The following is a 13,904-nucleotide window of genomic DNA, read 5'->3' on the forward strand; positions in this document are numbered from 1 at the left end:
GTGAACGTTTGCACTGCCGTTTTCCTCCATGACTGCAAAGAACTAGATGGATCTTCCTCAGACACCATCTCGTCTACAGTTCCCGTGCTTAATGTTCCTCACGGGAGGCTGCCTCTCTCTCAGAAGCTAAAGTCAAAGTGTCTTTCTCAGTGTCATCTCCGCTGCCTGAACACGGAGCCCCCTCTCCAGTCACTTTCTCCTTACTGTCCCCATGTGTCCCCCTGCCTCGAGGCCCTGTGTTTGCATTTCTTCCACCTGGAACCCCATCTCCTCCCCCCATCCACCAGGCACGCTTAGACCCCACTTCCTATGAGGCGACACCCTGTCCAAGGCGACTTCTCCTCCTCAGTGTTCCTTTAGCACACACTCCCTGGACCAGCCATTGACCCTCAAAATTCTGACGGATCAAAAGTCACAGAAACATGAGGGGTGCCAGGAACCTGAGAGATGGTCTAGTTCAAGCCCTGATTTCATAGATGAGGAGGTGGAAGCTTGAGGGCTGGTGTAACTTGCTCATGGTCCCACGGATAATTAATGCCCAAGTCACATGTAGGGGCCAGATCTCCAGGCTGGGTTTAATACTCTGGTTGTTTCTTGAAGGCAGAGACTGTGTTTTACAGCTCTTGGAATCCCCTCCACATAGTAGGTGTTCAATTAATAGTTGTGGAGTCATTGATTAGCTGGTGGTTGAAACTGGCTCTTCGCTTGTGAAGTTAATCAGAAGCCAGCGCTGAGAGGAAGGCTGAGGGGGAGCAGCCGTGGACGAGACTGTCTGCTACCCAAAGTACAAGTGCCAGATCCCACCTCTGGAGGGCGCTTGTGAAAGAAGAAACATCCCTCCATCCTGAGGCTGTGTTTCTCTGAATGTCAACCTGTTGGTCTGCAAAATCAAGCCCATATGGGGATTGGGGAAATGTACCTACGGCACTTGGTACACCTAGGTACTCATAGATGTTTGTTTTCTTTTCTTGTCTTTTATTGCAACATCCTTATTTCTTCCATTTCGTTGTGAGAAATTTCAAACACACAACCAAGTAGAAAGAACTGTACAACGAACAGCTGTCTACTAACCACATAGATCCCACCGTTGACATCTAAAACTGCTTCTTCACATATCAGTCCATCTCTCTATCCCTCTATCCAGCCATGAATCTATTTTATTTTAGTGATGCATTTCACAGGAAATTGCAGACATCAGGACACTTCCCCCTAAATACTTCAGCATGCATATCATTAAGTAGGGTTCGAGATTTGTTTAGTTTTTCATTTGCTGTAGAATTTAATTGTAATGAAATGCATGAATCTTAATTGTACACTTACTGAGTTTTTACAAATGCAAACACCTGTGTAATCCAGCCCGCTCCCCCCCACCCCCACCCCCGTCGACATATACAGAACTTTTCCATCCCTACAAAAGTTCCCTCAAACCCTTTTCCAGTTCATCCCTCACCCACTGATAGAAGGAACCATTGTTTGGATTTTTTTTTTTCTCGGCCCTGATCACCCATTACAGAAAGTCATATACATGGAATCATATAGTCTGTACTCTATGTAAGCTCATCCATGCTGTTGTGTGATTAGTGGTTCATCTTTTTTATTGCTGGATGGGATTCCATTGGATGAATACACCCCCATTTGTTTATCCATTATGCTCCTATTAATTTTTAATAAATGCTAGTTATCTCCCTTCTTTCCTTACGATCAGCTTGTCATCAGCAACATTAACCACCACAAAAGGGGTTTGGCACCTCTGGGACAGGAAGGCCCTGGGCCGGCAGGAGAAGGCACCCCTCACAACAGCCGGTTCTTTCCTGGCTGAAGTCAGTGCACATAGAGAGCATCATGTTGATGGAAGAATCGATTTTAGTTTCCTCCTGGGAGATCTCTCACCCTGTCTTATTCTTATTCAGTGCATTCTTCCTAGCTTCCTCCACCATGAAATGAGTTGAAGCCAATTAAGAGCCTTCTGCTTCCTCGTCAGCGATATTTATGACTATGGAAATATTTATGATGCATGGAGAGGGCCTGGGTCAGAGAGGAGACTGGGCTTTTGCTGTCCTTGTAAATGGGATTTGTTTCCTGCTTGTTTTTTGCCAAGGTCGTAAAAAGGCAGAGTGCATGTCATATAGTTTAGGGTTGCTTCGCACCACCCCCCCCCCCCCGCTGCTCCCCCAACAAACCTTTGCATTCAGGCTGTGGATTAATCTACGATAAGCGCTTTTTTATTACTGACCTCCGTGCTTGGAATGAAGGAAGCATTTTCGTTTTCTGGACACTTTGGTAATGTTACCTCCTTTTTCTGAGCTTGCCCTCACATGACCTATCCAAGCTAGAGCTATGATGTACTAAGAAAAAGCATTTTAAATCCAATGACAGAAATTCTGCATTCTGTAAGGTTTAGAGGCTGCTGCGATTCACCAAAATGTCTCTGCATAAATAAGAAAGGGTCAGTTACTTCATGTTTTTGGTAAAATTACCAGGAAAACAACCCATTCACTTCAAAATACCCATTAAAAATGTTTATTTGTTTTTGAGAAAGAGAGAGATGGGGAGAGAGAGATCGGGGGAGGGGCAGAGAGAGAGATGGGGGGGACAGAGGATCCGAAACAGGCTCCAGGCTCTGAGCTGTCAGCACAGAGCCTGACACGGGGCTCGAACTCACAAACTGTGAGATCATGACCTGAGCCGAAGTCGGAAGCTCAACCGACTGAGCCACCCAGGCGCCCCTAAAGTACCCACTTTTAAAATAAACTTCCCTGCGTGTCGTCATCCCTGTTTCCCAGGAATGTCCTTTTCCTTCCCAAGGCTGAGGCCCCCATGCTGTCTGGACCCCATGCTCTCCCTCCCAGAGCTGGCTCAATCTGCATAGCCTCCGCTGCAAATGGTTCTTCCAACTCTGCTCACAAACACTGTTTCTATCTTTCCTATAATATTCAGACCCAGTTACAAAAATAAACACACAGATCGATTACACATTTATATAAATGGACACGTTTATGGAATGTCCACATGTGCCAAGTTGTCCTTTCGTGTGGTTGCCCTCCCTTCCCTTCCCTTCCAGAAGCCTGCCATCTCTGCCTTAGTTTCCTCACTTGCTGGGCCCTTACAGCATGGCCCACCCTCCCCACTGCACTTTGAGGGGCCAGAAGGCCACCGTGAACTTCGTAGCTTTCCTCCTGCCTCCTCTGGTACTGATGACCAGTCCCTTCTCTGGTGACTTTTGTGACTCCACAACATTCCTGTCACCTCCCACAACGCTTTTCCTTTTATGGGCTTTATTTTTCCTCCCACACCTTGAAGGTGGTCATTCCTCCAAGCGGTGTCTTTGGGCCAATGACATGCCTTCTTCTACCACATTGTCAGCTATCCCTGTGGGCAGCTCCAAGCTCCCTGTTGTCCTCAGCCTGCAGTCCTGCAGTCCAAGTAGCTTGCCAGATGCTTCCGCCTGGGTCACCTTCCGCCTAAACCCTCGTCTCGCAAGGAAAGAGGCATGAAACGTGGGCTCTGCCCTCTGGGAGCTTATAATTTGGTCAGAGAGATACATGTGCCAGTTCCGAAATATTCTTTTTTTTTTTTAATTCTTTTTAAGTTTATTCATTTTTGAGGGAGAGAGAGACAGAGGGAAAGAGGGAGAATGTGAGCAGGGCAGGGGCAGAGAGAGAGAGGGAGACACAGAATCCGAAGAAGGCTCCAGGCTCTGAGCTACCAGCACAAAGCCCGACGCAGGGCTCGAACTCACAAATCCGTGAGATCATGACCTGAGCTGAAGTTGGACGCTTAACCGACTGAGCCACCCAGGCGCCCCTGAAATGTTCTGTAACAAACCTGAGACTTAATTAAAATTAAAGGTGCTGATATAACAAGAGTCACACCACACGACAGAATGGTAAATGAATGGTATTGGCAATACCATTGCTAATGGGGAGGGGACTGGGGGGAGAAGCGGGGGGGGGGGGGGAAGCTGGGCACGCTCTTGCCCAGGAAGGTCCTGCAGAACGTGGGTCAGCAAGTTCAGTAGGGAGGGGCAGAAAAGGGTGTTCATTTCAGACAAGAATAGGGGAAGACAAGACCATTCAGAGAACATTCTTTCCACCTGTATTCAACCACATAGGTCACAACACTTCTTCACGTTTTTTTACCTTGCTCCCCTAGGGAGATTGTGGAGGGTTTTTTTGGTGAGCTGTCACAATGACTGAGGAGTGCTATTAGCATTTAGTGCCTGGAAATCAGAAATGATAAATATCTTGCAGTGACGAGGTTAGTCTCATGCAAAGAATCGTCCTGACAGTAGCACCAAGGTTGAAAAACACATGTGATAATTGACTCCTCCTTGCCACCTCCATCCTCCCAAGAAATTGAAAAACGGGATCCTCCTCCCCCCAACCCCACCTTGGCTTGACTTTGCCAAGTCACACTAGTAAAACCCACACAGAGTGAATGGAATCACCCTTGTATCATGGTAACTAGGGCCCAATGGACAGACTCAAACACATGGCATGGGGCCCCAGCCAGAAAGAAGGGTCAGTTCAGCTGCATTGAGCTTACTCACAATTTTGCAGGCATGATTTTGCAAATTCTAGAAAGTTGTTGTTTTTTAAATTTTAACACAAATTAATGTTTATTGTTAGATCAAAAAGATAAAATTTTATTTTGAATTTCATGTGACAGGAGTCCCTGTGAACTTATCAGGGATTAGGGCTGATAAAGCCATTAATTGGGCCCTGGGAGTGTCCCAGAAAAATCCTATACATGTATGACTGAGCAGTTGCTAGAAATAGTTCCCATTGCCAAAGAGGTTGGTCTTAGGAGGCAAGACTGGAAAAAACTAGTTAGGAAACCTAAAGCCTAATTAATGGTGCTCTATCTTGTTCGGGGGAAGACTGTAACAGACGATGGGAAGCCAGTTGGTCAGTCTGTTAGTTGACAAGTAGTTAATTACTATGTTCCAGGCACTGGGCTGGGCGCTGGGATACAGCATGAACAAGGTGGTGTCCCTGCTCTCAGGGTGGGGAGGAGGAAACAGGAAAAAATGCTACAGTCATAGGTCACACACCTGTGTATCCAGACAGGCATCAAGAAGATGGTTACAGGTCAGCGAGGGAGCCTAGAGAGACCGTGAGTCTGAGAACAGTTCAGCAGGTTTATCCAGCCCTCTGAGGAGGGACAGGCAGGATCTTGATCACTGGTCACTTGATGACTGGCTTCCCAGGTCTCACCAGGGCTGGAGGAAAGCCCCGAGGGGCTGACCAAGGGTGAAGCTAAACACTAGGGAAAACCCAAGGGTCAGAGCCAGGGAAGTAGAGCCAAACTCCAGTCTAGGGGTGGAGTGGGGCGGGACCCGAGAGGAGGGGCACAGAAAATCCTGGTTGGCTACTAGGAGAGGGCTGATGGGCGTGGTCTTTGCCTCATTGGCTGCCAGGCGTGTGGGGGCGTGGCCTGGTTTAAAAGAACAAGGCGGTGTTATGGAGAAGGGCGGGGACATGCGTGACTGGGTTAGGGCCCCAAAAGAAAACAGATGACATCTTCATTGGAATAACTGAAGAAGGGGAATTGACAGAGGCGTGGGTAAGTCGTGGGGGAACCACAGGGATGTTGGGATGATCCCACTCCTGTGTCAGCCCAGAGTGAAGGGTGGGGAAGTAGATAGGAAACCAGGAAGAAGAATCAGACAGAGAAAGGTAGAGGTGAGAAGGTTGTCTTGAGAGATACTGGGGCATCCTCACAGGGATGCAATGGAGAATACTGTGACCTTACTTCTTTGCTCTCCAGTCTTCTGTCAGCTCCCCCTTGGTCAAACCCAGTGAAAAGGGAGAGGACAGATAACAAATAATCCAGAAATGAGCAAAAGACATGAATAGACACTTCTCCAAAGAAGACATCCAGATGGCCAACCGACACATGAAAAAATGCTCAACATCACTCATCATCAGGGAAATACAAATCATGAGATACCACTTTACACCTGTCAGAATGGCTACCATTAACAACTCAGGCAACAACAGATGTTGGCGAGGATGTGGAGAAAGAGGATCTCTTTTGCATTGTTGGTGGGAATGTAAGCTGGTGCAGCCACTCTGGAAAACAGTACAGAGGTTCCTCAAAAAACTAAAAATAGAACTACGCTACAACCCAAAAATTGCACTACTAGGTATTTATCCAAGGGATACAGGTGTGCTGTTTCAAAGGGACACATACACCCCAAGGTTTATAGCAGTGCTATCAACAATAGCCAAAGTATGGAAAGAGCCCAGATGTCCATTGATGGATGAATGGATAAAAAAGATGTGGTATATATATATATATATATATATATATATATATATATATATATATACAATGGAGTATTACTCGGCAATCAAAAAGAATGAAATCTTGCCATTTGCAACTACGTGGATGGAACTGGAGGGTATTATGCTAAGTGAAATTAGTCAGAGAAAGAAAAATATCATATGACTTCACTCCTATGAGGACTTTAAGAGACAAAACAGAGGAATATAAGGGAAGGGAAACAAAAGCTATATAAAAACAGGGAGGGGGACAAAACAGAAGAGACTCATAAATATGGAGAACAAACAGAGGGTTACTGGAGGGGGGATGGGCTAAATGGATAAGGGGCATTAAGGAATTTACTCCTGAAATCATCGTTGCACTATATGCTAACTAACTTGGATATAAATTAAAAAATAAAATAAAATTAAGAAGAGAACAACAAAAAAAAGGGTGCTAGGCAGCTAATCCTATCTGTGTCCATTATAGTGGAGTTTGGGACTCTGAGTTTGTTTCTAAGATGATATGCTGTTACTAAAATTTATGTCTGCTGTGAATGTTCCTTTTATTGCAATATAAAATATGCAAGTTATAAATTAAAAAAAAAGCAAGAAAAGGGAGAGGACAGAGCAGGGTCAAGGGGTCCAGAAGGTAAACAGCACACGGTGACCCATGGCCAAAGGCGCAGGCAGTCCTATTCCTGGAAAGAAACCGTCCGTTGTAAACAAGAACGCTGCCTCCCTTGAGACCAGCTGGGTTCATGACGGAAGAGGAACTACAAATCAGCCTGGTACCAGCCCCTGAGTGATTCTTTTATCTTGCCTGGCTAATGGTACCACAGTTTTCTTCTCTGGATCTGTTTCTTCCCATCCCCACTGCCTCTGCCCCTGGCCACCACCTTCTCATGACTGCATTTCTCTTAACAGCTTCCTGACTGGTCTTCCTGCCTTGACCCCTCATCCAGTCCGTTCTCTATCCTGCAAACCAGATCCTTTCAACATGCTGATCTGAGCCTGTCATTTCCTGTCCTAAGACTATGTCACCATAGCAGCCAATATGAAGTCCAAGCATCTTACCATGGCTTATTCAGATTTTCATGGTCTGGCCTCATTTCTTGCCAATTCTACCCAGTTCTCCTCCCTGTCTATTTTCAACCTCCCCCCAGCCAAACCTTTCTCCCCAAATCCAGCCCACTGTGATACAGAGCTACTCTTTGATCTCTCTCTGACTCCCAGGCCGTTGCACCTGCTGTTTCGTCTCCTGAAAGTCAGGAAGTCAATTCTAACCTTTTTCTTCTTCCTCATTCCTTCATTCCTGGTTACCCTTGGCAAGGCTTCAGTGCCTCTCCTATATGTTCCCATAACACCCTGGCCTTGCCCAAACCATAATATTTACTTTTAAAATCCAACAGATATTTATTGAATACCTGTAATGCCTCACGCTCTTACCACCTCAGGGCCTTCACTTATGCTGTTCTTTCTGCTTGATGTATTTTTTAATTCTTCATCTGACTGACTCTTAGCCTTTGGGTCTCAGCTGAAATGTTATTTCCTACAAGGAGTTCTCCCCTCTTATTCTGCCAAACAGCATCCTGTCTGATTTGTTTTATCTGATATCTGTGTCCCCCTCTTCACGTGGGAAGGTGCCAGATCTGCTTCATCCACCACAGTGTGCCCATCTCTAGCTTACAGCCCGGCAGGCAGTGGGCACTGATCACATATGTGGCGAGGGGAGAGGAGCAATAGGGTTCTCCCATTAGACCATGACAAGGAATAAGGACTGGAAAGTAAATTTTACTAGTTAAGTAAAATACGAAAAAAAATTAGGCCTGAAAGTGGACCTTTATTGGATGGGGAAAAGAAAGGACAATTAAATCATAAGGCTTTCAAAGCTGAAAATACTGAAAAGATCACAAAATACAGAAAAATAACACAATGCTTTTATTTTTCTTGTTATTTTTAAAGATTTTACGTTTTTAGGTATTCTCTGTACCCAGCATGGGGCTCGAACTCACAACCCCAAGATCAAGAGTTGCACCCTCCACCAACTGAGCCAGCCGGGCACTCCAACAATGTTTTTATTAATTAACTGCCTAGCACACTGCTATAAGACTTTCTTCCTTGCTGGCTACCCTTTTATCTGGGTTCTCTTTATATGACAACAATTTTGTAATGATTTGTACACAGAGATAGGAAAGAAAATGAAGTCTTTCCCTTGAAATAGCCAAAAATGGTATTTATTATTAATAGTTGGGATGCATAAAACATGTGATTTCACAACCAGACCTACTTGCTGCTTGTAGGACTGCGATCGTTTGTACTCTACAAACGAGAAATCTTATTTGACATAATTCCCACGGAGAAAGAAAAAGGTATAGCATGGAGTTGTATCACTGTATTACTGAATATTCCTAGTATATATGACTAGGTAGCTGTGAGAACGAAATCTTGCACATCTGATGATTGGAAGAAATTCCCCTAGACTAGCGTTTGGTGCTATACAATGCAAACTGTGTTTCTCCCCACTACCCACATGCTTCCCGGTGGCCAGGTTCCATAGGACACTCTTCAATCTGCTACGATCTTTGGCCCTGCTCCTTGTGCCACAGCACCCAGTGAGTCGGCACCATGAGCAGTAGGAAGATTCCTGGCAGCTGTTACCACCCCGAGAGGGCCAGCATAAATGATTATACGCAAAAGTGACTGCCCACCACCTAAATACAGCCCGCGAAACACAAACCCACATACATGCCGACTTCACTTCCCCTGTGCCAAATCCCACAAGAGCCCCTGGTCACTTCAGGGCCACCCTACACCAAGGGAAACATGACAGAGGGAAAAGCGGAGTGGGAGGAGACAGCATTCTTAACCAAGTGGGCGGAAATAGCTTGCTTTTTTTTTTAATTTTATTTTTTTAATATGAAATTTATTGTCAGATTGGTTTCCATACAACACCCAGTGCTCATCCCAACAGGTGCCCTCCTCAATGCCCATCACCCACCCCCCCATCAACCCTCAGTTTATTCTCAGTTTTTAAGAGTCTCTTATGGTTTGGCTCCCTCCCTCTCTAACTTTTTTTTTTCCTTCCCCTCCCCCATGGTCTTCTGGTAAGTTTCTCAGGATCCCCATAAGAGTGAAAACATATGGTATCTGTCTTTCTCTGTATGACTTATTTCACTTAGCATAACACTCTCCAGTTCCATCCACGTTGCTACAAAAGGCCATGTTTCATTCTTTCTCATTGCCAAGTAGTATTCCATTGTATATATAAACCACATCTTCTTTATCCATTCGTCAGTTGATGGACATTTAGGCTCTTTCCATAATTTGGCTATTATTGAAAGTGCTGCTATAAACATTGGGGAGCAAGTGCCCCTATGCATCAACACTCCTGTGTCCCTTGGGTAAATTCCTAGCAGCGCTATTGCTGGGTCATAGGGTACATCTATTTTTAATTTTTTGAGGAACCTCCACACTGTTTTCCAGAGTGGCTGCATCAGTTTGCATTCCCACCAACAGTGCAAGAGGGTTTCTGTTTCTCTACATCCTCTCCAGCATCTATAGTCTCCTGATTTGTTCATTTTAGCCATTCTGACTGGCGTGAGGTGGTATCTGATTGTGGTTTTGATTTGTATTTCCCTGATGAGGAGTGACATTGAGCATCTTTTCATGTGCCTGTTGGCCATCTGGATGTCTTCTTTAAAGAAGTGTCTATTCATGTTTTCTGCCCATTTCTTCACTGAATTATTTGTTTTTCGGGTGTGGACTTTGGTGAGTTCTTTGTAGATTTTGGATACTAGCCCTTTGTCTGATATGTCATTTGCAAATATCTTTTCCCATTCCGTTAGTTGCCTTTTAGTTTTGTTAATTGTTTCCTTTGCAGTGCATAAGCTTTTTATCTTCATGAGGTTCCAATAGTTCATTTTTGCTTTTAATTCCCTTGCCTTTGGAGATGTGTCGAGTAATAAATTGCTGCGGCTGAGGTCAGAGAGGTTTTTTCCTGCTTTCTCCTCTAGGGTTTTGATGGTTTCCTGTCACACATTCAGGTCCTCCATCCATTTTGAGTTTATTTTTGTGAATGGTGTAAGAAAGTGGTCTAGTTTCGTTCTTCTGCATGTTGCTGTCCAGTTCTCCCAGCACCATTTGTTAGACTGTCTTTTTCCATTGGCTATTCTTTCCTGCTTTGTCAAAGATTAGTTGGCCATACTTTTGTGGGTCCAATTCTGGAGTCTATTCTATTCCACTGGTCTATGTGTCTGTTTTTGTGTCAATGCCATGCTGTCTTGATGATTACAGCTTTGTAGATGACGCTAAAGTCTGGGATTGTGATGCCTCCCGCTTTGGTCTTCTTCTTCAATATTACTTTGGCTCTTCGGGGTCTTTTGTGGTTCCATACAAATTTTAGGATTGCTTATTCTAGCTTCAAGAAGAATGTCAGTGCAATTTTGATTGGGATTGTATTGAAGGTGTAGATTTCTTTGGGTAGTATTGACATTTTAACAATATTTATTCTTCTAATCCAATAGCTTGCTTTTGCAAAGTTTACAAAAACATGTTGCCATGAGAACACACCGCTAAGGCCCCTCTCAGAACTTGTGCCAATGGGAGGCCCTAAAATCTGAGCATCTTTAACTTCGTGGTGAGTTTGTCTCTGTCTGTATCTTATTCACTGTTATGTGCTCCCCCTGGCACCACCCCTGGCACATAGTAGTTGCTTTACTAAATACATGCTGAGTGAGGGAAAAGTGTTGCTTGGCCTTATTATTCAGGAGATATTCTTCTCCCCCAGTAGATCTCATTGCCTTAATTTTTTAAATTTGTTTTTATATTTATTTTTGAGAGAGAGAGAGAGAGAGAGAGAGAGAGTGCGAATGGGGGAGGAGCAGAGAGAGAGGGAGACACAGAATTCAAAGCAGGCTCCAGGCTCAGAGCTGTCAGCACAGAGCCTGATGTGGGGATCGAACTCACGAACCGTGAGATCATGACCTGAGCCGAAGTCGGATGTTTAACCAGCTGAGCCACCCAGGCGCCCCTCATTGCTTTAATTTAAAGCTGGTGCTCATGGAATGTTGAGGAGAATTATTGGATGTGGGGGGGCAGGGGGAGGGAGAAGAGGACCATTTGGTGGGGTAAGCTTTCCATCCCCTCGTCGCCGGGCAAATAAACCAACGCCAGCACCTCAGCTGCCCTCATTAGCCATCAGCTGCCCTGACTGCCCTCTCCAGGTAATTCTAATTGGCTCCAATCAGGGAGAGCCAGGCCTGGGCTTTATTAACAGTGACAGCAGCCCCACCGTTAGAATTGCAGGTAGAAAGGTCACGTTGGAAACACTGTTTTCAAGCACGGGGTAATTACAGACAGAACTCATTCTGGCTTCTGCAGCTCTGCTGAAGGATCTGTATTTATCCAGCCCTGCCACTGGGGCCTTCCAGTTTCCCGCTTCCATTTTCTTCCACGTTGTGAGGCTGCTGGCCTTAAGGATCCACATTCTTTTTTCTTCATGACCTTGGGCGCGGGAGCAGAAGCAGTCTGGATTCCCAAAGCGCTGGAGGGGTGTTCGGTGCTGAAGAACTCGTTGAAAATTCCAGGTAAGGAGGGTTGGGCTGCGTTTCTAGACTGAAGGTGGTCACCACAGGCCAGTGGTTTCAGCGATACTGGTGTATGAGAACCAAGTACGCTTCATACTTTCTTGCAGCCACTTGTCATGCCCAGCTCCTCTGCTGCGCTCTGCTGAAGCCTTCTTGACCTTCAGGCAGTGAGTTACACCCTGTGTGCTCCACGGCTCTTGGCGCATGCCCCTATTACAGGACTCACTGCACTGTGTTTTATTTATTTGCCTAGCCATCTGTCTTTCGAGATGGACCGCCAACTCCTTGAGGGCACTGACCAAATCTTATTCTTATTTATATTATTGGCTTATTCACTAGCACAGAGCCTGGCACTTGGCAATTATCTATCGAGTGACTCTCCAGATGAAGGGGATGGAAGATGGGAATAATAAGATGAACCAATGTGGGCATAAAGTCTTACAGTAGAAATAGCATGCCAAGTGGTGAAGTGTGTGGCCTTTGGAGTCCAACTGGTTTAAATTCCAGCTCTACTACGATGTCAATTAAGATTAGGTTTCGCTGTAAAGGACGGAAAACCCAAAGCAGTGGTGGCTCAAACTGGTTAGGTGTTCATTTCTCTCATTTCTCTTTCATGTCAAAAGTCTCTGGGTGGTCACCTCAAGATGGCTGAATTGACTCAGTTCTGCGGAGTCTCTGGGGACCCAGGCTCCTTCTACCTTGTGGCTCTGCTGTGTACCCTTTGTCATGTCATGGCTCAAGCTGGCACCCCTCCAGCTCTGGCTCTCATAACTACATTCCACCAGCAGGAAGGAGGAAAGGGGAGAAGGCTCACGAGGCCAGGAAGTCGCCTTTGTTTAGACCCTGTTACCCACGAGTTAGTCACATGGACACGCTTCGTTTCAACAGAGTCTGGAAAATGTCTTAATTCCAGAAGGCCATGTGCTCAGCTTGTAATGGGAATCTGTGATTCTGGAAGAAGGAGAAACTAGATTTTAGAGAAAAACAGTCTCTGCTATACTCACTTACTGTGTGACTTTGGGGAAGTGAATTAACCTCTCTGATTCTGTTTCCTCCTTCAAGAGTTAAGGGGATGCAAGCAAATACCTTAGCAAAGTGCCCGGCATTTACTAAGTGTTCAGCTAGGACGTGGTGTGGCTAGGCTGGCTGGAGGAGTTGTTCCCAGCAGGGAGCCTGTGCACTCAAGTCAGCCTGCCTGAACCTGAGTCGTAATCAATACTGTTCACCTGCTCTGTGACCTGGGGTTACTTCACCTTTCTGAGCCTTGGTCTTCTCATCTATAGGATGGGGGTAATAATAACTCTTTCTTCATAGGGTCGTTGTGAGGATTGACATATTTTATGTAAAGTAGTTAGCATAGCACCTAGCAATAAATATTCTGTCAGTGTTGGGGCGCCTAGGTAGCTCAGTTGGTTGAGTGTCCGACTTCGGCTCAGGTCACGATCTCATGGTTCGTGAGTTCGAGCCCTGCGCCGGGCTCTGTGCTGACAGCTCGAAGCCTGGAGCCTACTTAGGATTCTGTGTTTCCCTCTCTCTCTCTCTCTCTCTCTCTCTGCCCTTCCCTGCGCGCGCGCACTCTCTCTCTCTCTCTTTCTGTCTCTCATAAATAAACATTAAAAAAATATTCTGTCAGTGTTGTCTTCTATTATTACTAGTCACAGCAAGCCCTGAGATTGGCCATGAGGAGGATAATGAAGATTTTTAGGATTCTGCCCAAAATGCGACTCATCCCAAGGGGGTGGGACCAATTTTGTAACCAGGAGGCAATAATTAATTTGGCCTACAGTAACTGCATTAGTACGTTTGCATTTGGAATCATCTCCAAATGGAGCTGACTTTAAATGCAACGGGAAGGTTCTCTGCCTTCCTGCTTATTTTCATCTTCCAGAGCGGTCAGCAATTCTCTCATTTACGGGGGGGGGGGTGGGGGGGCGGTCCCAAAGGGGTCAGACAAGAAGCTCCAGGATGAGGAATCCCAAGAAAAAATTTCTGGCTCCAGCAGGACTGGGGGGCTGTGCTCAGGCTGCATTTGGGCTGGGATTCCTGTCCC

General features: G+C 45.6%; 1 long non-coding RNA gene across 1 annotated transcript in view; it reads left to right on the forward strand.

The window, feature by feature from the left end:
- LOC113599066 (uncharacterized) overlaps positions 1-13,388 on the forward strand; it is a 37,967-nt gene extending 24,579 nt beyond the window's left edge. Inside the window, exon 8 of the long non-coding RNA XR_003419789.2 lies at positions 11,649-13,388. This is a non-coding gene — a long non-coding RNA (uncharacterized LOC113599066). The remainder of the gene's footprint in view (positions 1-11,648) is intronic.
- The last annotated feature ends 516 nt before the right edge of the window (positions 13,389-13,904 follow it).

The sequence above is a fragment of the Acinonyx jubatus genome, chromosome C1 (genome assembly GCF_027475565.1).
Source record: "Acinonyx jubatus isolate Ajub_Pintada_27869175 chromosome C1, VMU_Ajub_asm_v1.0, whole genome shotgun sequence".
NCBI classification, from domain to species: Eukaryota; Metazoa; Chordata; class Mammalia; order Carnivora; family Felidae; genus Acinonyx; species Acinonyx jubatus.